Source organism: Pseudoliparis swirei, chromosome 20, assembly GCF_029220125.1.
Source record: "Pseudoliparis swirei isolate HS2019 ecotype Mariana Trench chromosome 20, NWPU_hadal_v1, whole genome shotgun sequence".
Lineage (NCBI taxonomy): Eukaryota > Metazoa > Chordata > Actinopteri > Perciformes > Liparidae > Pseudoliparis > Pseudoliparis swirei.
In genome coordinates, this window is record NC_079407.1 from 3,331,168 (window position 1) to 3,353,692 (window position 22,525).

The 22,525-nt window shown below is 48.4% G+C and overlaps 1 protein-coding gene and 1 long non-coding RNA gene across 3 annotated transcripts in view; one reads left to right on the forward strand and one right to left on the reverse strand.

Annotated features, from left to right (window-relative positions):
- The window catches only part of LOC130211060 (calsyntenin-2-like), a 147,477-nt gene that overhangs the window by 63,605 nt on the left and 61,347 nt on the right, over window positions 1–22,525 (reverse strand). The gene's annotated exons all lie outside the window — the stretch shown is intronic.
- Window positions 16,424–17,273, forward strand: LOC130211061 (uncharacterized). Of its 2 annotated transcripts, none has more exons than XR_008834920.1 (4): window positions 16,424–16,529; window positions 16,583–16,711; window positions 16,850–16,945; window positions 17,085–17,273. It is a non-coding gene; the product is annotated as an uncharacterized LOC130211061 (long non-coding RNA). The 2 variants fall into 2 exon arrangements; XR_008834921.1 differs by having other exon boundaries at window positions 16,430–16,529; window positions 16,614–16,711.

The following is a 22,525-nucleotide window of genomic DNA, read 5'->3' on the forward strand; positions in this document are numbered from 1 at the left end:
GAGGAGGAGGTGGAGGATGATAGAGGAGGAGGAGGATGGAGGAGGATGGAGGAGGAGGAGGAGGATGGAGGAGGAGGATGGAGGAGGAGGAGGAGGAGGATGGAGGAGGAGGAGGTGGAGGATGATAGAGGAGGATGGGGAGGAGGAGGAGGATGGAGGAGGAGGTGGAGGATGATGAGGATGGAGGAGGAGGATGAGGAGGATGATGGGGGAGGAGGTGGAGGATGGAGGAGGATGGAGGAGGAGGAGGATGGAGGAGGAGGTGGGATGATGAGGAGGATGAGGATGGATGATGAGGATGTGTGTGATGTGTCTGTGTGTGTGTGTGTGTGTGTGTGTGTGTGTGTGTGTGTGTGTGTGTGTGTGTGTGTGTGTGTGTGTGTGTGTGTGTGTGTGTATGTTTGTGTGTGTGAGTGATACACCGTAGCGTCTTTGGGGCCGATCTGTAAGTCCGTCGTCACGGCGATGAGAGCGACACAAAGACGCCGGCGGGGCGCTAAATGTCAGCAAGTCGGCGAAGAGTGACACGGAACATCGAGGCTGGCACTCAAGGAGGGGGGGGGGGGGTCTGCACACACATGACAAGGTCAACCCCCCCCCCCTCCTCACGACATCACAAACAAGACGGCGTCAGGTTGAACATGTGTGTGTGTGACAGGGTTGTGTGTGCTTGACAGGTGTTTGTATGTGTGTGTGTGTGTGTGTATGTGTGTGTGTGTATGTGTGTGGAGTCGTCGTTCCCGTCGCTTCACTTTCACTCAGACCTGACGCACAGTGTTTGTCAAAGACGCAATGCATTCTGGGAAATGCTGTGCATTTTTTTAGGATTATTTTAAGGCTGCAAAATCAGATTAAAAAAACATTCTCGACATAAATCCAACAGCAGCGATTGATGGACACCTGACACTTCATCTCTATATCTGAGGCATAGTCTCCCATCATGCATCTTGTGTTTTGAGTTTCCCATCATGCATCTTGTGTTTTGAGTTTATTCTGAAATCTCCCCGCTGACATCACGCCGTCCGCATGAATCCAAAACTTGACGGCCTTAAAACTAAAAGACAGGACATGGTTTACCTTCCATAGCTTCTGGAAAACCTCAAAAGGCATCAACGGCGTAACAACGGCGTAACAACGGCGTAACAACGGTGCATTGTTCTCGGCCTCACAGGCTGCGTCCGCTGTGAGACTCTCTGTGACGCCCAGTGAGACGTCGGCTGAGCTCGGAGCTCAGAGTCGACCAATCACGGCCTGTTAAATGCCGCTGATGGCTAAATAACACTCACACCATCCATCAACGCGGATGTAAAGACTGTACTTATAACACACACAAAGACACACACACACACACACACTCACACACTCACACACTCCCCTTTGAGCCGTCGTTTAGTTGATGTTATCGATTAGCCCTCTGTAATGAACACGTAGTCCAGGAGGGAATACATCAGTGCTGATGAATCGTTTATTGCGATGGTTTTGATGGTGGAGGTGTGTGTGTGTGTGTGTGTGTGTGTGTGTGTGTGTGTGAGTGGTCGTCAGGCCCCGAGGCGAGCTGAAGTAGCAGTGGGTTGACAGTATGAAGTGCTGCTGTGCCATGCGACTACGACTGGAGGCATTCGAAGAGCACAAACCACAAAGACCAGAGTTCCTGAACTGAGCAGAACACAAGAGTTCAGAAAGGGACCCACTGAGGCTTCATGTCGGAATTCATGTGCATTCTCTCCCTGACCACCAGGGGGCGACTCCTCTGGTTGTATAGAAGTCTATGCTTCATGTGTTAAAGCTGCATTTTCTCCCCTGACCACCAGGGGGCGACTCCTCTGGTTGTATAGAAGTATATGCTTCATGTGTTGAAGCTGCATTCTCTCTCCTGACCACCAGGGGGCGACTCCTCTGGTTGTATAGAAGTCTATGCTTCATGTGTTGAAGCTGCATTCTCTCTCCTGACCACCAGGGGGCAACTCCTCTGGTTGTATAGAAGTCTATGCTTCATGTGTCAAAGCTGCATTCTCTCTCCTGACCACAAGAGGGTGACTCCTCTGGTTGTATAGAAGTCTATGCTTCATGTGTTAAAGCTGCATTCTCTCTCCTGACCACCAGGGGGCGACTCCTCTGGTTGTATGGAAGTCTATGCCCCGAGCATAAAAGTCTCACTCTTTCTTTTACGACCGCCCCGCGTCGTTTTATAATTTTTTAAAATCCTCCTCTCGACTCTCCTTTATCGGGGGAAGAAAAGAGAAGCAGAGGAACTAAATCTCGAGACGACAATTCAATTAAACCCAATTTAACGTTATTTTATTTCCCGCGCGGGAATCCAATTACATTCCAAATTTAATCATCCCGGCCTTTTATTAGCAAATCCATTCTTTTTCCTTTTTTCTTTTCTCTTCGTCAAAGGGCTCTGAGCTCAGCGCCTGGCCTCCGACAGATTTGGGAACTCAACCCGAAAAAAAGAAAGCGAAGGGGCCCCTTGTTTTATTTTGTAAAGGTCAAGGACAAAGTTGACTTTGGGATAATGAATGGCGCCAATTTGCACTTCATCGTCTTCATCCTCATTGGCTGGCCGGCCGTCGCCTCCCTGATAGCTTTAGGTGTTATTGATTCAACATATTTCTTTTTCTGACGGACAGCTCCGGGATTCTCGTCCGAGATCCAGACGAATAACGGCCGGGCTCGAGTTACGAGTTTATTTATTAACGATATCTATTCCTCACATATAGAGAAATGTTTGATTGACCTTGAGGGATTGTGAAATAGGTTTGTGACCTTTAGTTGTCGTAATCGTAGTCAGGAATTAGCTCACTCCCAAGTTGGTGACTTTCTTCCATTCATGAAAAGAAGAAGATACAAATACACATAACCAGCACTGCCAACAAGTTATTGATCGGCTGGCTTCACGAGCCCCATCTCCACCCAGCCTCCACCTGTGGACTCACAAGTCCAATAAAAATAAGCAATTTTTGTATTTTTTCTTTCTACAGGAAAAGTCGAATGATCGTCACAATATGTTGTTGGTATAAAAAGTAAATAAATCATACGTCCAGGATGCCAAACAGTTATTGATCAACAGTTACAACTGTCTAAAAATGCATCTTTCAATGATAAGGAGAAAGGGATAATATTAACAACAATAATAATAATAATAATAATAACAAAAATGCTGTTCATAATAACAATAACATTAATAATAGTAAGAATAATAAGAATACAAATAATAAGAATATTTGGATGTTGAGTATAAAATAAAAGTTTTAATTTAATTTAATAATAATAATAAAAATAATATTATCTAGACTGTGAGTCTGAAATAAAAGTTTGAATTAAATAATACAATATTAATAATAATACAAATAATAATAATAATACAAATAACAATTATAATATATAATAATAACTAATTATTATTATTTTAATTATTATAATATCTGGACTGTGAGTCTGAGATAAAAGTTTGAATTTAGTAATACAAATAATACGGTGGACTCCACATATCTAGCTCAAAATGTGGAAATAAACTGTTTAGTTTTTATTTGTTTTATTTATAATCCATGCAGGACAAAAAAAAACAACGGACAAAAAAGAACAACGGGGACATGAAGATGATTTTAATCCACCGTGTCGTACGTGAAAACAAATTGGAAGGGAAGTAAAGAAACATTAATCTCACAAACATGCACAATTTAACACACACACACAAACACACACAAAGAATAACATCCCGGCCAAGAACACGGTCCTGTGCAACGCAGGCCAAAAAACCGCCAACGAGTGGCGGAGCGGCCGCCATGATTTCCAAGGAACACACCGGCGGGATCCTCCAGACTTCGCCCCGCTTCCCGCTGATTGCGGCGTTCCCTTCGCTGCTCGAGGCTCAACGAGCTGGCAGCCCGCCCCGCCGGAGCGGCTCCCTCCTCTCACACTCCTGATTGATCGCATTACAGTTAATTAAATATTGGCAAATTGTTCCCATCCGAGGTTGGGCTCATTAAAGTTTACACATTCATCACTTCGCCCATGTCTCTTTTATCACAGCTGCTCTGGCGTGTCAAGTGGATGATGATAAACACTTCATTCCTCTCACTTGTGCATGTTTCCCCTCTCTCTCTCTCTCTCTCTCTCTCTCTCTCTCTCTCTCTCTCTCTCTCTCTCTCTCTCTCTCCCTCAGCGTCTTTCCCTTCCCACTCGCTTTTCATTTCAATGAAGTATGACAGCGCCGATGAAGGAGTGCGCCAGAATAGAGTCTCTTCTTCTTCCCCTGCATATTATCTCCCCCCGTCGGAATCTCCAAAAGGGATCCGGCGAGGAGGGGGGGGGGGTGACAGGGACGAGCCGGGAGAGCGTGAAGACGACACTATCGGGACGCGACGCCGTCGTATGGCCTGTCAGCCGAGGTGCTGCCCTACTAAAAACTACAATAATGCTGACGGGCAGCTTATGATGCATGTCTGACACACATACGGAGCCCCCCCCCCACCGAGCTGAGACTCACACGGAGCCGCCGCCGCCTCCAGAACGCCGTTTGTGTAAGAACTGGTTCGTGAGAGAGAGAGGGATGTGTTATGCCAACACGGGGGCGAATTTATGTATAAATATATGCACACGGTAAACGTGCGTTGGCAAATGTATACAGTCTGCCTGCGGCGTGAAAACAAAATTAAATACGAGTAAAACGGATTCAATGTGTGTTACACTCAGGCGGCAAAGTCCGGGGCGGAAAAGTGGAAGTGCCTCGAACTTGTATTTTCATTTATTAATGACCATCAGGGGGCGACTCTGGTTGTATAGATGTGTTGACGCTGCATTCTCTCTCCTGACCACCAGGGGGCGACTCAGGTCACAGGCTCTAATGTCAGAATACTGAACATTAAAACGTAAACGTTAACGTTCTTATAATTTGCCTCTCTCGTCTTCTAACCACTCAAAGCTCGGCCGGCTGTAGCTCCTCCCCTCTGCGTCTCTTTAGGCTAACACGTCAATGCCTATTCATTTCTGAAACAGCCCTCAATAAATCTAAAAAACGCCTCGTACTGCGCGACCGTCTTTAAGCTCAAGCTGGCCAAGATATCTCCGGTGACGCCGGCTGTGTCATCACATTAGCGGATGGCGTCGCCTCGCAGTGACAGTCGAGAGTTCATGATGTCACGCGTCTCTGTGGCGGCCCTTGAAAGGTGGCTGCCTGCCACGCGGATATGTGTGTTTTTGCCCACGCAGCGAGAGACACTTCCGATTACTCGGCAGTTTCTCACAGCAAAGGGTCTGTGCTGAGTTCAAATGCACACAAAAAATACAGAGATTGCTTTATATCTGGATGCCAACTGACAGCCTGCCTCTCCTACAACATCTGTCTCCCTGTAAGGGCTGAGAAGCTTTCGCCCTGACGGCAACCGATGTTTTAGAAGATCCTTCAAGAGGATTCATTCGTAGCCGCGATACGAATATCTCAAGAGGGAGGACAGGAGGATCTGCTCCCGCTCACTCAAGGACGGATTCCTACGAGTGTTTCACTTCGAATGCCAATGTTTCTAAACATCCCTGCAGTTGGTTATACACGGCCGTTATCCACCGCGGTGAACTTCACAACCTTCATTTCGGTGGTTTGGTTTGTCCTCCCTGTAGAACATTGTCCGTCCAATGGGTTTGTCTCTTACTTCCACATTCTACTATGTTAAAAATAATTGGGTATTTACGTATGCTAGCTAAACGCTGTATCAATAAAGCTAAGCCGCCGTTAGCAATGGCTAACTAGCGCACGCTCCAAAGGGAATTCCAAGGGTTCAGTGTGCGACACTATACTGTTACGTACACGTTTCCTACAGTGTCTAACCTCCTTAAATTAAAAGTCGTTGTGATGTCATTACCCTCTGTGTCCACTTCACGCAGCCGGCCGCCATGTTTTTCTTACGTTAGCCCAGAACGGACCAAACCAAACGCTAAGACTAAACCTTTAGAACAGGAACATATCAACAATGTAGTCGGAAGGTTGAGTTACACTCATAATTCATGAAGGTGATGAAATAATAATGTGGAGGCTTTACGCCGACGCTGAGAACAACAACGCATCACGGGTCGACCTTTCACAATAAAAGCCCCGGACACGGACACTTAAACGCTGCTTGAAGTGATTCACTGAGAGGCAGCCTTCCTTCTCTTTGCTCTAAAGTGATGCAATGGCACGACCGCAGACATTGTGTTGACGGGAAGGCGTCGTGCCGCACTAAAGCTGTGGGTAATTCTTGATTTCTCATGTTGCACATTATGCCGCTGGATGCAGGGAACACTTTTAAAGTGAGAAAATTGGCATTTTAGCCGCAGGTAATACTGTTGTAGCTCCATGCAATGAGCACCTGGTTAGAAAGAACAACATTTAACGTAATCGTTGCGCGGTCAACGTTAGCTACCCCGCGAGTCATTGTCGACGTTAGCCACCCCGCGAGTCATTGTCGAGGTTTCTAACAAAGAGTTACAGCTCGTGTCTTTTGTTCGAGCTGTGGACCGCGGTCCTCTCCTCACGCTCAACATATCATCACCATTATAAACAAAGAAACTCGCCAGTCAACCGGCAGCAATTTCATTGAGATAAACATCATAATTATATTTGTTCCTACGTGGGAGGTCGCTCCACACAGCCGGACGCCGGGCAGACAGGCGGCGGAAATGGCGGTTTAAACGCCCGCCGGCTGGAGGGAGGGGGAGGGGTCTTGTGTGGCGTACAGCCTGTTGGTTTCGCCGCCATGACACCAAGGCCAAAAGTGTACACATGCCTCAGGCTAAGATAGGGGGTGGAGGGATAGGGGGGGGGGGGGTTAAAAGGGGGGATCTCATCGTGCAAAGAGGCCGGAATAAATCCACACGTTTCCGCGGCAACGGGGCATCCGTGTCTTTTAGGATCTGCTTAATAATGGGGAACTCGTGCCACGAAACCGAAGGCTCGGGAAACGGCAAAGGTGGGGAGGACCAAGGAGGGAGGAGAGATGGGAAGAGAGAGAGAGAGAGAAATGCAGGCACCTTGACTGGAACGAGGGATGAGAGTATCAGAAAAAAAAGAGGACAGGTGCGTTTCTCTCTCTCTCTCTCTCTCTCCTCACACAAACTCCTCTGTGTTCTACACGTGCAAATCACCACTGCCCCCCCCCCCTCCTCTTTTTTATGCTCCAGCAGATGACAATAATTTGAGCCCGGCGTTATGCAAATGTCTTTAATTGGACTGTCACGAGTTCCCCGGCATCGTCGGCTTTTACAAAAATGACGAGGAGGCCGCGAGCAGATTGGATTCCTGGTGGCCGATCTTGTCCACGTAATGTTCAGTCATTTTCTCGCAAGCGTCTCACCGTGTGGCAGGGGGGGGGAGGAGGGGGGGGGGGTGACATGCCACTTACGAGTGCTCGGTAGTGGCTTCAGGAGAAAGGGAAAAAAATAAAAAATGAGATAAACTGTCTTTTTTCCAGTCTTCGGGCGACTCATCTGCCTTGTACCTTTTTTAAAACAGGACGACTGTAAAGCTTGTACCGCAATGTCTCCCCCTGTGGATGCCCCCCACACACACACGTTGTTCCCATTCTGTCAGATAACTAGATTTTCTTCTGCCTTCAAACGCCACGTTTCGAGTCCCACTTCAAGAAATATTTAGGCCTGATATTTAAGATTTGTGTTCTTTCATTGCATATCAAACTTCCATCCATTTGGAGGACATAAAGTTAATGTGATGTATTTTTCGGTATATTCGAATAAATCAGATCTACGTAAAAAATACCAATAAACCCAAAGTGTGTGGGACGCATTGTATTAATGCATTAGATAAATAAGTCAAATGCCTTTTAAATTCATAACCTTTATTCTTTTTTCATAAAATCTATTTGTTTGATATTCATAATCAGGATTATTCAATTCACTCAACATACTTAAAATATATCAAATGTTTGTACTTTTTTATTAATTAATGTAGTTTACAATTGATATTCACATATTTAAAAATGTGTTTTTCACAATACATTAAAAAAAGAACAGTCTCACATTTAGAAAATATTGCAATTCATGAGGATTCCTATAATAATAATAAAAATACTCTAATACTCGAATGTGTGTCTGTCATCTCCTGTGTTTCTGTAGACTCGTTGTTTATTTAAAACATTCTTCTGCTTTCCCCCCCCCGCCGTTACGCCATCAAACACCATGGCGAGCCCGTCAGGCGGCGAGATCGCCAGGTGGCGAGCCCGCCAGGTGGCGAGCCTGTCGAGCCCGTCAGGAGGTGAGCCCGCCAGTTGGCGAGCCCGTCAGGTGGCGAGCCCGTCGAGCCCGCCAGGTGGCGAGCCGGTCTGGTGGCGAGCCCGCCAGGGGGTGTCTGCGTTGAGAACACAGGGGGGAGCGTAGAAGTCATATTCTCTTCGTTAAATCCCACGTTTTTCTGAGCTTTATTATTGTTGCCATTAATCATCATTTCATGATAGATTTTTCCTTCCCCTACCTCCACCCCCCCCCCCCCCCCAACCCGCTCTCAGTCAATTGACTCTTTTAATTTACACGCGGGTGAAATGCGTAAATTATATCAGCCGAGGAAACGGAGATGAAAAACGCCCTCGCCGTCGAGCCGCCGAGGATGATGGGAAGACGGATTCCTCAAATTCATCATCTGGATTTCAAACAATGGAGGCGATGCATTCAAAGACCGAGAGGAGATATAGTGGAGGAGTGAAGCGGATGATCTCGGCCCGACAGGTGATTAAGGCCACGAGACGTTTGCTGGAATGATGGTCTAATGGACCTAGAAGGGAGGGAGGAGGAGGAGGAGGAGGAGGGGGGGGGGGGGATAACTACATGGATGTGTGTGGGGGATTAGTATTCACGATAACGCTCCGGCTGTTATGCTTCTATCAAAAGGAGACTTTCCTTTGATTCCCACCGTTTCTTCTCTCTTATCCAGGGCGACAGACCGTTTCGTCTCGGAGAGGAGCGGCGGGGTGGCGGCGGAGGTGAAATGAAGGAGCGCGGCGGGAAGTCGCCGCCGTGTGAGGCGGAACACTCATGGAAAGATGACTTGAGTTGTGTCTCCGAGAGAAGTTTTCTGATCTCAGAGTTACAGTGAAAGCAGCACGACAAAAAAGTCCGAAGCAGCATCCCTCGCTTCTCTTCTCTCGATCCGTCTGAGCCGACTTCCTGGTCGCGTCGCGTTCGTCTCCCGAGACGAAGCGGCGACGGCGTCACTTTTAATTGGACGAGGCCTCGGGGCTCGAAGCGCTAATTGCCAACAAAACATATGTATGTCACCTGCACACACACACACACACACACACACACACCTGGGCATCCGTCAACGACGTGTCGCAGACGTGTGCTCGGTGGCTTCCGGTTAAATTCCATTTGTTCTGGAATCCGTGTTGACGCGGCGTGAAGCGAGAGATGCAAATAAATATTCTTCTCACTTCTGGCAACAGTAATACGAAGTTCTCGATTTACGAGATCTCAACTTCCGTAAAACACGAAATCAGAGGCAGGATTAGGCCCCGCCCCTTTCTGGTGGACCACCGACATTTATATGTACAACAACACGGGAGACACAACTGTGTTTTTTTCAACCCATTTGCATCGTGCCGTATTATAAGAGATACTTTTTCACGTAAAGAAAGTTTTATTTTGACGTAAAAACGGTGAAGTTGGTAATTATGGGCGTGGCCTCTTTGATTGACAGCTGGGTTACGTTTCAAGTCGCTCCTCTTCACACACTTTGAGCTTCGGAGCCTACAGAGTGTCGATAGTGTGTGGTGTGAAACACACATGAATGAATATCATCCGCACATTATTTTTCCTGTATTTTTCAAAATAAAAGCACTTCAGATTCTAACTTATACTAATAATGTTGTGACGCTGCGCGAGGCGACTCGAGTGGGTGAAACCGGTCGAGAGCAAAGCTGAGATTCTGTCCGCGGCGTCAACGCAAAACCACAACGGGGAAAACCAACGGGATCCCGCTTCAGAGGCGGAGCCTCGCGGGTGAGTTTTCCTTTTCCCCCCCCAATTTCAATACGGCGGTAAACGTCTCCGTCGCCCACGACGACGAGGCAGTCGACTGGAAACGCTGCTAAATGACATTCAAGAGGGCCTAAAATGTGTTCCTTCCCACTTCTTTTTGAAAGAGCAAAAGAGTGAGCCCCCCCCCCCCTCCCCTTCTGCCGGTTCTCATCATCAGACACCCACCCGCCAAAATAAAATAAATAAATAGCTAAAAGCCGAGACAAAGAAAGAAAATCTCATTACAAAGAGCGTTCCCCTCGTCGGCGCGGTTCAGTGAGGAGGCCGATTGCATTCCAGTACTTCATTAATAAATGAGTGTGTGAACAATGGCAGAGCGATGGCTCCATTGTCTCGCAGCCGGAGGCGGCAGCGCTCCGACGGCCGGAGGCGAGGCGCAGTCGTTGTTCCTCTGCTGCCCGCGAGCTCACCGGGGGCAAGTGAGCGTGAAGGAGAAGAGGAAGAAGAGGAAGAAGAGGAAGAAGAAGAAGAGTCTCGCTGAATGACGCCGAGCGCCGTTTGACTTTACGGCCGTTTGCACTCGAGTCGTTATAGAGAAGAAACTTCTGAGTCCAAAACAGATGAAACTAGAATGGGCACTCGGTAGAGCGCATACCTTCGCATATCACAAGATTGGGCATTGAATTATGAACATGTTGGCATTAGTTGCATGCCAATTGGATATAAATTGACCGTGCTATGGTAAAAAGAAGATTTTGACCTTTTCATGACCTTGACCTTGACCTTTGACCCGATCGATCCCAAAGTATAATCAAATGGTCCCCGGATAATAACCAATCATCCCACCAAATTTCATGCGATTCGGTTTACAACTTTTTTTGTTACGCGAATAACACGCATACAAATAAATAAATAAATAAATACACGGCGATCAAAACATAACCTTCCGCATTTTCAATGCGAAGGTTATGAACTGCAGGGGAGTGATTTGAGGAAAGAGCGGGGGGCTTGTTCCAGGTCAAGAACATAAACAAATTATATTTAAAAAGAGGAGATACATTGAGAGGGAAATGGGAGGAAAAGAAGGACATGGGAGGAAAGGGGGAACAGGGGGATGAAAGGCTTCTCTTCTTCTCTTGTTGTGGACATCATGAATTATTCTTCTTTCTCTCAACATTATTTCAATCTGTTTCTTTTTAATGACGCTTTCAGGCAAAAGCTTTGAAGTCGGTGGTTTTGAGTCGACACGGCGGCCGATTCACTTTGTGTGTGTAATTTCATAGTTTTCATTCGGCTCTCATAGCGAGCTTTTTAAATAAACATCAGAAGAGGCACGAAGGGTTTCTCTCTCTTCACATCTTTATGATCCCGTCACGATGAAAGTGGCTTGAAGTTCATTTATCTCACTTTGAGGAGGCGACGGTTCCCTGTATGGCGTCGCCACGGCGATGAGCTTTAATTATTTAATTTTGGGCACAAAAAAAAGCCTCACGGAGAAGAAGAAAGGTGACGGACAGGCAGCTCTGAACCGGGAGCGACACGCGACTCGGATACAGACACGAGAGCTATTTATAGCACAGCAACCGGCAACCGGCACTCAGCAACTGGCACCCTCCTCTAGCCCTCCTCTCTCCTCCTCTAGCCCTCCTCTCTCCTCCACTAGCCCTCCTCTCTCCTCCTCTAGCCCTCCTCTCTCCTCCTCTAGCCCTCCTCTCTCCTCCTCTAGCCCTCCTCTCTCCTCCACTAGCCCTCCTCTCTCCTCCACTAGCCCTCCTCTCTCCTCCTCTAGCCCTCCTCTCTCCTCCTCTAGCCCTCCTCTCTCCTCCACTAGCCCTCCTCTCTCCTCCACTAGCCCTCCTCTCCTCCTCTAGCCCTCCTCCTCCACTAGCCATCCTCTCTCCTCCACTAGCCCTCCTCTCTCCTCCTCTAGCCCTCCTCTCTCCTCCACTAGCCCTCCTCTCTCCTCCTCTAGCCCTCCTCTCTCCTCCACTAGCCACTAGCCCTCCTCTCTCCTCCTCTAGCCCTCCTCTCTCCTCCACTAGCCCTCCTCTCTCCTCCTCTAGCCCTCCTCTCTCCTCCACTAGCCCTCCTCTCTCCTCCTCTAGCCCTCCTCCTCCTCTAGCCCTCCTCTCTCCTCCACTAGCCCTCCTCTCTCCTCCACTAGCCCTCCTCTCTCCTCCTCTAGCCCTCCTCTCTCCTCCTCTAGCCTCCTCTCTCCTCCACTAGCCCTCCTCTCTCCTCCTCTAGCCCTCCTCTCTCCTCCACTAGCCCTCCTCTCTCCTCCTCTAGCCCTCCTCTCTCCTCCACTAGCCCTCCTCTCTCCTCCTCTAGCCCTCCTCTCTCCTCCTCCACTAGCCCTCCTCTCTCCTCCTCTAGCCCTCCTCTCTCCTCCACTAGCCCTCCTCTCTCCTCCACTAGCCCTCCTCTCTCCTCCACTAGCCCTCCTCTCTCCTCCTCTAGCCCTCCTCTCTCCTCCACTAGCCCTCCTCTCCTCCTCTAGCCCTCCTCTCTCCTCCTCTAGCCCTCCTCTCTCCTCCTCTAGCCCTCCTCTCTCCTCCTCTAGCCCTCCTCTCTCCTCCTCTAGCCCTCCTCTCTCCTCCTCTAGCCCTCCTCTCTCCTCCTCTAGCCCTCCTCTCTCCTCCACTAGCCCTCCTCTCTCCTCCCTAGCCCTCCTCCTCTCCTCCTCTAGCCTCCTCTCCTCCTCCTCAGCCCTCCTCTCTCCTCCTCTAGCCCTCCTCTCTCCTCCCTAGCCCTCCTCTCTCCTCCTCCTCCTCCTCTCCCTCTCTCCTCCACTAGCCCTCCTCTCTCCTCCTCTAGCCCTCCTCTCTCCTCCTCTAGCCCTCCTCTCTCCTCTCCTCTCCCTCTAGCCCTCCTCTCTCCTCATCTTGCCCTCCTCTCTCCTCCACTAGCCCTCCTCTCTCCTCCTCTAGCCTCTCCTCCCTCTAGCCCTCCTCTCTCCTCCTCTAGCCCTCCTCTCTCCTCCTCTAGCCCTCCTCTCCTCCACTAGCCCTCCTCTCTCCTCCACTAGCCCTCCTCTCCTCCACTAGCCCTCCTCTCTCCTCCTCTAGCCCTCCTCTCCTCCTAGCCCTCCTCTCCTCCTCTAGCCCTCCTCTCTCCTCCACTAGCCCTCCTCTCTCCTCTAGCCCTCCTCTCCTCCACTAGCCCCTCCTCTCTCCTCCTCTAGCCCTCCTCTCCTCCACTAGCCCTCCTCTCCTCCTCTAGCCCTCCTCCTCTCCTCCACTAGCCCTCCTCTCTCCTCCTCTAGCCCTCCTCTCTCCTCCACTAGCCACTAGCCCTCCTCTCTCCTCCTCTAGCCCTCCTCTCCTCCACTAGCCCTCCTCTCCTCCACTAGCCCTCCTCTCCTCCTCTAGCCCTCTCTCCTCCACTAGCCCTCCTCTCCTCCTCTAGCCTCCTCTCTCCTCCTCTAGCCCTCCTCACTCCTCCTCTAGCCCTCCTCACTCCTCCCTAGCCCTCCTCTCCTCCCTAGCCCTCCTCCTCCTCTAGCTCTCCTCTCTCCTCCACTAGCCCTCCTCTCTCCTCCACTAGCCCTCCTCTCTCCTCCTCTAGCCCTCCTCACTCCTCCACTAGCCCTCCTCTCCTCCACTAGCCCTCCTCTCCTCCTCTCCTCCACTAGCCCTCCTCTCTCCTCCACTAGCCCTCCTCTCTCCTCCACTAGCCCTCCTCTCTCCTCCACTAGCCCTCCTCTCTCCTCCTCCTCTCTCCTAGCCCTCCTCTCTTCTCCACTAGCCCTCCTCTCTCCTCCACTAGCCATCCTCTGTCCTCCACTAGCCCTCCTCTCTCCTCACTCCTCCACTAGCCCTCCTCACTCCTCCACTAGCCCTCCTCTCTCCTCACTCCTCCTCTAGCCCTCCTCACTCCTCCACTAGCCCTCCTCACTCCTCCACTAGCCCTCCTCTCTCCTCACTCCTCCTCTAGCCCTCCTCACTCCTCACTCCTCCACCAGCCCTCCTCACCCCGTGCCGTGACCCCGTGCCGTGACCCTGTGACCCCGTGACCCCGTGCCGTGGTTCAGGAGGAAGCTGAAGACGTAGAAATCAAGGAGCGTTTCCTTTGATGTTTGTTATCCGCCGCGTGCCTCAACGGAGCGTCTGATCCGGAGCGTCTCGCTCGGCACGCCGGCGGTCCGTCTGTGAGCCACTTCTCCCGTCGTTCCGGCGCGGCGAGCGCGGCGACGGTTCCGCCGAGCGGGGAATGGAGTGACGTTTTTGTTTAGTTCTCCTCTCGATCGAGAAGCTTTGAGGAGCGCACATGAACAGCGATGTGTTCTGCTCAGCTCGCCCGTCTCACCTGTCATTAAACACCTGAGCAATTTGTTGGAGGGTTTTCGGGGATTACCGGATAACCGTCTCCGTGTGTGTGTGTGTGGGGGGGAGGGTGGGGGGAGGTACAAAATAAATTACAAAAAAAGACGATGGGGGAAGTAGAGGAAGGAGGAGCGATGGGAGGCGCCGGGCGAACGAGACGGACGCTGCTGGTGAGACGGAGCGGGACGTTAACGCTCATTCAGAATTTAGTGGGAACATCTCTCTCGGTACCCGTCGCTCGTAAAAATCCAGGAATACCCATGCGCTCCGTGTGCGTGTGTGTGTGTGTGTGTGTGTGTGTGTCCATGGAGAGCCAGAGGACATATGCCGGTCAGCCAGCTGTCCTCCCCGCCGTCTCATCATGTTCTCTCTTTCTCCCTGTAGGGCGGCCATTACAGTGAGCCCCCTCAGGCCATGCCACAGCACACACACACACACACACACACACACACACACACACACACGCACATACACACACACACACACACATACACACACACACATACACACACACACACACACACACATACACACACACACACACACATATACACACACACACACATACACACACAGACACACACATACACACAGACACACACGTACATACACACACACGCACACACACGCACATACACACACACACACACATAAATACACACACGCACATACACACACACGCACATACACACACAGACACACACACACATAAACACACACGCACGCACACACACAGAAGCACATACACTCAAAAAAGTGGGACTGAGCTCAATTAATATTTACTAAATAAATACTAGTAACCTTTACATAAAAAATATGTGTGTGTGCAGTTTGGCATATTATTATGTTGATTTAATACAATTTGAATTATTTATCAATTGGATTTTACTCATTTTTGTTTGAATAATATCAGCTCAAAATCACTGAGTAGAATTTCATCATATTTTATGAGTAAAGTCAACAATGTCGAAAAATTAATAAATTCTACTCAATGGGAACTCTTCAGTTTTAAACGCCGTACACTTCCGCCCAAGGAATTTGCGCCACACCTGACTTTCCGGTACACGAAGCTGGATTTATTCTTAGCAAACTAGGTTAGAAGAAAACAGCACAGACAGAGACAGACAGACAGCCCGTCCAACAGAGAGAGAGAGAGAGAGTTCAAAGGAGAGGCCAGGTGCAGTGATCAGACAACACAAAAAAAGCAGATTGAACTGTTGAACCCGGTTTCCCGCCACTTCTCCGCACTTTGGGCTGCGCGCTGCTCTCTCCGGCTTCAGTGACTCACTAAAAGCCACAGAAAGAACCACAGCCTCCTGACATGGCATCTCTTCTTGAGGTAAGAATGCCAACTTAATTTAATTTCAGAGAGTAAAAGTTGTATTGAACGGGCAACGTTCGTGACACTTTGAGGTTTCTACTCGGCTCTCCCGTGAGGGGTTGAGCTAGCCTCATGTAAGCTAGCGGGTAGCTACTTTTGAATTCGAGGCATGGTGTTCTGCAGTTCTGTGTCGCCTTGGACATCAAGAGTAAGTTAACTTAGCTATCTGATGGTTAAGTGTCTTCACGTTTCTTTAACATCGTCGATGTAACGTAGGTTGTCGGTTTCTGTGTTGAACGAGCTAACATTAGCTTACTTTACATATGTTAGCTGAGGTAATGTTTAGCTAACGCTCGTGTTATAGGTTCATTACTGTGGCAGGTGGGTTAAGACACCTGAGGGGTCACGTGCGACACACTTCATCTAATAACGACCATTTTATTGAAGTGCTTTGAAACTGGTTCCAAGCAGACATGTGTAGACAAGCTCACATATACCGGAGCGGTCAGTCCGGACAGTCACGTGACCAGACACTTATTGTAGGTGTCTGTTCACGTGACGTCGGGACTCTGTTCACGTGACGCTCTTAACTTGATGCTGTTGACGTGGTCGGGACTCTGTTCACGTGACTGTTGTTAACATGACGCTTATAACTGCGCTGTGGCGGACATGACAGCTCACAGCTCCTCAGAAGCTCCGTGAGCTGTCCAGTGAGGGGATGGTTTCATGATCAAATCTTCATTTGAGGACGTCACCAAAGGGAGTGTCCTTTGAGTCAATGTTTACATTTATGTACAGATAATTAAGAACAATTAGTTAATTGTAAAATGCTAATTATTTTCTCCTGCCACCTTTCAGACATTGTAATCCAACTTGGATGGAACAACTTCGTGACTTTAATGACACCCAGCAACACGGTGAGATTATAATCGATTTAAATGCCAGAAGCAAGCAATTATTTGTTTTTAAGATGTTTTTTTCTTTATTTGTGTTCGAGCTAGAGAGACACACAAGCACCACAGGGGAGGATCTGCAGCAAAGGGCCCACCGGAAATCAAACCTTGGCCGCTATGATGACGACAACATGGGGCACTTGAGTGTGAATCTAGCCTTTTCATTTTTATTTGCAACATTAGCATTGAAAAGAGCAAAAGTTGATGCTTGAGATGATTTTGTTTTTACTGAAGAGGATGTATGTCCTCCCTTTGTCCTTTATCTCCTTACTCTTTCTTTTTAGGTGTGACTACGACTACCAGCATGAACCTCAACACCTTCTTTGCTGTTCCACTAGTGTGACCCATGATCGGATCCAAGTTGTCAAGGATAAACGGGAGTAAGTTGTTTTAAGTTCAGTGTCTTAATTTAACAACAGAATAAATTGTTATTGTTCGAACCACCTAGTCATGTTGTAAATGCTATTTAAAGTTATATTATTGTTAATCTTTTCTATTTTGTCTTTTTTCTGGCTGTAGAGAGAATCATGTCAGCCCACAGACAACCGGTTGACCTGTGAGTCTTCAAGCAGTAATGATGACTACGCCTGCCTTAAGTTCCAGTTTCCTGGACATCATGTCGGCATGAGATTCTGTCCCCACCTGTCTTCAGTCTGGACCCAATGAGTTGTTTTTTTACAGGGGGTTTCAGTCACATGGTTTATTTCGAGGCTTACATGAACACACACGCACATACCCACGTATACACAGACACACACACAGACACGCACACACATACACTCACACACACACGCACATACACACACAGACACACACACACACACACACATACACACACAGAAGCACATACATGAACACACACGCACAGAGACACACAGACACACACACACAGACACACACACAGAGACACACACACAGACACACACACAGACACACACAGACACACACACAGAGACACACAGACACACACACACACACACAGACACACACACACACACAGACACACACACGTTTGAATCTGCAGGATTTGTTCCTCAATGGTGATTTTATTGAGTCGTAATCTGAATTCTGGGCCGATGAAGCGGACACACGGTGAACTGGAGACAGGAAGAATCACCGGCGAACACGTGCCCGCGACGGAACATTTTAATTCCCTGTGGAAATGTTCTGAAGAAACCGAAAAGTGAGTTTGTCATCTTCGTTGGACGATACGACTTGTTCATGACCAGGTTTAAAAACCCACATGGATTAATCTATTGTTTTAATAGTAAATAAATTGTAATAATTTAGAATTTTGGATTTTGTGGAAAAACCTGAGCACCAGGTTTAAAAAATAATTGAATTAATCAATTGTTTTAACAGTAAATATATTTAACTAATTTTGAATTATTTTTTTTGTGGGAAAAAACCTGAGCACCAGGTTTATAGAACCCACTTGGATAAACATATTTAGTATTAAAACAAATGCTTTTTTGTGTGGAAAAACCTGAGCACCAGGTTAAAAAAACCACTTGGATTAATCAATTGTTTTAATAGTGAATATATTTAACTAATTTTGAATTTTGTATTTTTGTGGGGGGGGGGGGGGATCTGAGCACATGGGTAATAAAACCCACTTGGTTAAACATATTTAGTATTAAAACAATAGATTTTTTGTGTGTGGAAAAACCTGAGCACCAGGTTTAAAAAAACCACTTGGATTAATGAATTGTTTTAATAGTAAATATATTTATCTAATTTTGTATTTTGGGGGGAATCTGAGCACGTGGGTAATAAAACCCACTTGGTTAAATATATATTATATTATATTTAGTATTAAAACAATAGATTTTTTGTGTGTGGAGAAACCTGAGCACCAGGTTAAAAAAAACACTTGGATTAATGAATTGTTTTAATAGTAAATACTGTATATTTAACTAATTTAGAATTTTGTATTTGGGGAATCTGAGCACCTGGGTAATAAAACCCACTGAATGTTGAATGAATAGCGTTTGTCACACGCTGATGGAGGATCTACCTCCATCAGCGCATCACCCGCCTATCAGGACTACATTCACAAACCATAGTACAACTACATAGGGCAATGGTCGACCCTGTTCCCGTGACCCGTCTTGGAACCGCTCCCGACGGGAACGGAGTCGCCTTGGCGCCGACGGATGACCGACAGGTCACGGGAACGGGAGTCGGCCGCAGCTACGGGGCAATTTGAGTCGATATTACACACTGATGGAGGATCTACCTCCATCAGTGTGTAAGTGACGGATGGAGGATCTACCTCCATCAGCGTAGCACCTGCCCATCAGGACTACATTCACAAACCGTAGATCAACTACGGGGGCAATTTGGAGTCGAGTGTCTTGCCCAAGGACACATCAACATTGGCTACCAGAGCCTGGGAGTCTTCCCATGAACAGCGCTTTGTTTCACACACTGTCACTCACACACTGTCACACACTGATGGAGGATCTACCTCCATCAGCGCATCACCCGCCTATCAGGACTACATTCACAAACCGTACTACAGGGGCAATGGCCGACCCCTGTTCCCCGTGACCCGTTGGCGCTGGAACCGGCTCCCGACGGGGAACGGGAGTCGGCCTTGGCACCGACGGATGACCGACAGGTCACGACGGGAAAGGGTCGGCACTGGGACCAACTCTTGACCGTAACTGTCGCTGCGCGGCCCGAATCGGGAATCGCCGCATCACGGGCGGTCACGGGAACGGAGCCGAGTCGCATCGCCAGCGGGTCACGGGAACGGAGTCGCCTTGGCGCCGACGGATGACCGACAGGTTACGGGAACGAGTCGGCACTGGGACCAACTCCTTGACCCGTGACCCGTCGCTGCTGCGGCCGGCTCCCGACGGGGAACGGGAGTCGGCCGCATCGCCGGGGGCAATTTTGAGTCGAGTCACTTACACACTGATGGAGGATCTACCTCCATCAGTGTGTGAATGACGGATGGAGGATCTACCTCCATCAGCGCAGCACCTGCCCATCAGGACTACATTCACAAACCGTAGATCAACCTACGGGGCAATTTGAGTCGAGTGTCTTGCCCAAGGACACATCAACATTGGCTACCAGAGCCTGGGTCTTCCCATGAACAACAGCGTTTCAACACTGTTATTACACACTTATGGACTCTACCTCCCCATCAGCTACTCTTCTGTAGCACCTCTGTTCCACACGACACTTTTTCTCTCCTTCATCTTTTTTCTCTCTCTTTCCAGCTCTGTGTCTCTGTCCTTCATCATCTTTCCCAAAGCAGCCCTCTCCTCTCTCTGAGCCGAGTCGGAGACTCCTCCAGGATCTGTCTTCGCTCAGGAACTGCTGATCTGAACTGGTGGCTTTTGTTGTTTCTGAACCAGGACCTGCTTCTCCAGCTCTAACCGCTTCCTTCTGGTCGATCTGCTCCTCCTCACTTTTCTCCTTCAGCTTTGCATTCTGAGAGCAAATTCTTATTTCTCGCCTTAAGCCATTCGCCTCCAAGGGCGCTTCTTCTCTCACGCTCATGTTTGTCCTCCACATTGGACTGGTTGCTCTGGAGTCTTCATGAGCAGCTGCTTTTGTGCCTCAATTGTCTCAGTGAGACTGAGGATCTTCTCCTCCAGTTGGCTTAAGTGAACTCTGGGCTTAACTGTCAGTGTCTCGCAGCTCTTTCTTTCCAGGTCACACGCTTGTGTGCATGGGGCTGAAATAACACTCACCGCCTCCTCCTCTTGGTTTCCCACAACCACTTGCTTCCTTTTTCTTATTCTGCTTCACCTCCATCTTCTTCTGCTTCACCTCCATCTTATTCTTCATCTTGTCCAACTCTGTGTCTCTGTCCTGCATCTTTCTCCCAAAGAAGCCTAGATTCTTCTTCTTGAGCTGGAGACTGACGCCTCCAGCATCTTGTTTTGGCTGTGAGCTGCTGGACCTGCTCGGTCTCTGACTCGTGGTTCTGTTGTTTCTGAGTCAGGACCTGATTTTCCAGTTCCAACCGCTTTGTCTTGGCGAGCAGCTCCTCCAACTGTTCCTCAAACTTTTCCCTCATAGCAAGGCTGCTTGAGAGCAAATTCTGTATTGTTGTCTCCCAATAATCTCCTGTCAGGACAGTCCTCTGTTCAAGAGCCTCACATTTGTCCTGCAAGGCCTGGTTTTGGCTTCATGTCTGGAGTGTCTGGATCTTTTCTTCCTGTGTCTCTGAGCTTTGGGACTTCTCAAAGAGATCTTCGTTCTCTTCCTTGAGAAAGTGAATTGTCTCAGTTTTCTCATCGAGACGCATCCTCAGACTCTGGATTTCATCTTCAGAACGAAAAATAACCCATTTCAGATGGGCTATATGTTCGTGAGACAATGGAAATTCCCAAGATTGATATTGACCTTGAGGAGGTTCCTGAAGAAGTTCTTGAGGATGGCCCTGAGATTGTTCCTTAGGATGTTCCTGAGGTTGTTCCTGAGGACGGCCTTGTTGATGGTCCTTAAGACGGCGCTGATGACTCCTCTGACGATGGCCTTGTCCACGGCGCCGAACGGCTTAAGTTCTTGAGGATGTTCCTGAGGAAGTTCTTGAGGATGTTCTTGAGGAAGTTCTTGAGGATGTTCTTGAGGAAGTTCTTGAGGATGGTCCTGTGGAAGGTCTTGTTGATTGTCCTGAGGACGGCCCCGAGGACGTTGCTGGCGACGCCGTGTACGGCGCCAGCGCCGTCTTTCGTTATTTCCGCAATCCATGAAGCAAAGTGGAGGCGAGAGATATATGTATCCTGAAGGTTTCTGTGGTGAGTCTTTAACAAGACGGTTGTGGTGTATTAATGACTTTGGCGCTGGTTGTCAGTAATAACTTGCCGTGAAGATCCGGAGAAAAAAGGATTGAAGATGTGCCTTGAGCAGTTGGGTCTCTATATAAAGGTTTCCCACAGAAAAGTGGCTTTGATGTGACATCATCAGTGATGTCACAACATTCTATTCTATTCTGTTTCAAGATCAAGGGTCAACTTGAAGTGTCATATGACTTGTTGTCACAAAGGACAACTTTTCAGACTTGCGACACTTGATCACATGATCACTGCAGAAAAATGTCCTTCAAAATAAAAGCACAGGATTTTTTCTTAATTTTTAAGAAAATGCAATCAGGTTTTCTGCCGCGCGATGCAGCATCCGGCCCGCGGGCCTTGTGTTTGACTTCAAAATAAAAGCACAGGATTTTTTTTTCTTACATTTTTTAAAAAGAAAAGCCGATCTTGTCTTTCAAGCCGCCGCGGGCGTGCAGCATCCGGCCCGCGGGCCTTGTGTTTGACTTCAAAATGAAAGCACAGGATTTGAATTACATTTTTTATTTTTATAAAAGGTGATCATGTTTTTCAAGCCGCCGCGTGCGTGGCGGGCAACATCCGGACCTGCGGGCCTTGTGTTTGACTTCAAAATAAAAGCACAGGATTTTTTTTCTTAATTTTTTAAAAAGAAAAGCCGATCTTGTCTTTCAAGCCGCCGCGGCCGTGGCGTGCAACATCTGGCCCTGCGGGCCTTGTGTTTGACTTCAAAATAAAAGCACAGGATTTTTTTTCTTATTTTTTTTTAAAGAAAGGCGATCAGGTTCTTCAAGCCGCCGCGGGCGTGGCGTGCAGCATCCGGCCCGCGGGCCTTGTGTTTGACTTCAAAATAAAAGCACAGGATTTTTTGTAAATTTTTTTTTTAATGAAAGGCGATTAGGTTTTTCAAGCCGCTGCGGGCGTGGCGTGCAGCATCCGGCCCGCGAGCCTTGTGTTTGACTTCAAAATAAAAGCACAATCATGTCTTTCAAGCCGCCGCGTGCGTGGCGGGCAGCATTCGGCCCTGCGGGCCTTGCGTTTGACTGTGTTGTTGCTTCTGGTTATTACTGCTGTGTGACGCGGAACCGGGAGACCGAGGAAGGAGGAGGAGGAGGAGCAAAACCAAAACAATAACAAACAAAAGCCTCCAGCTCCGGAAGGAAGAGA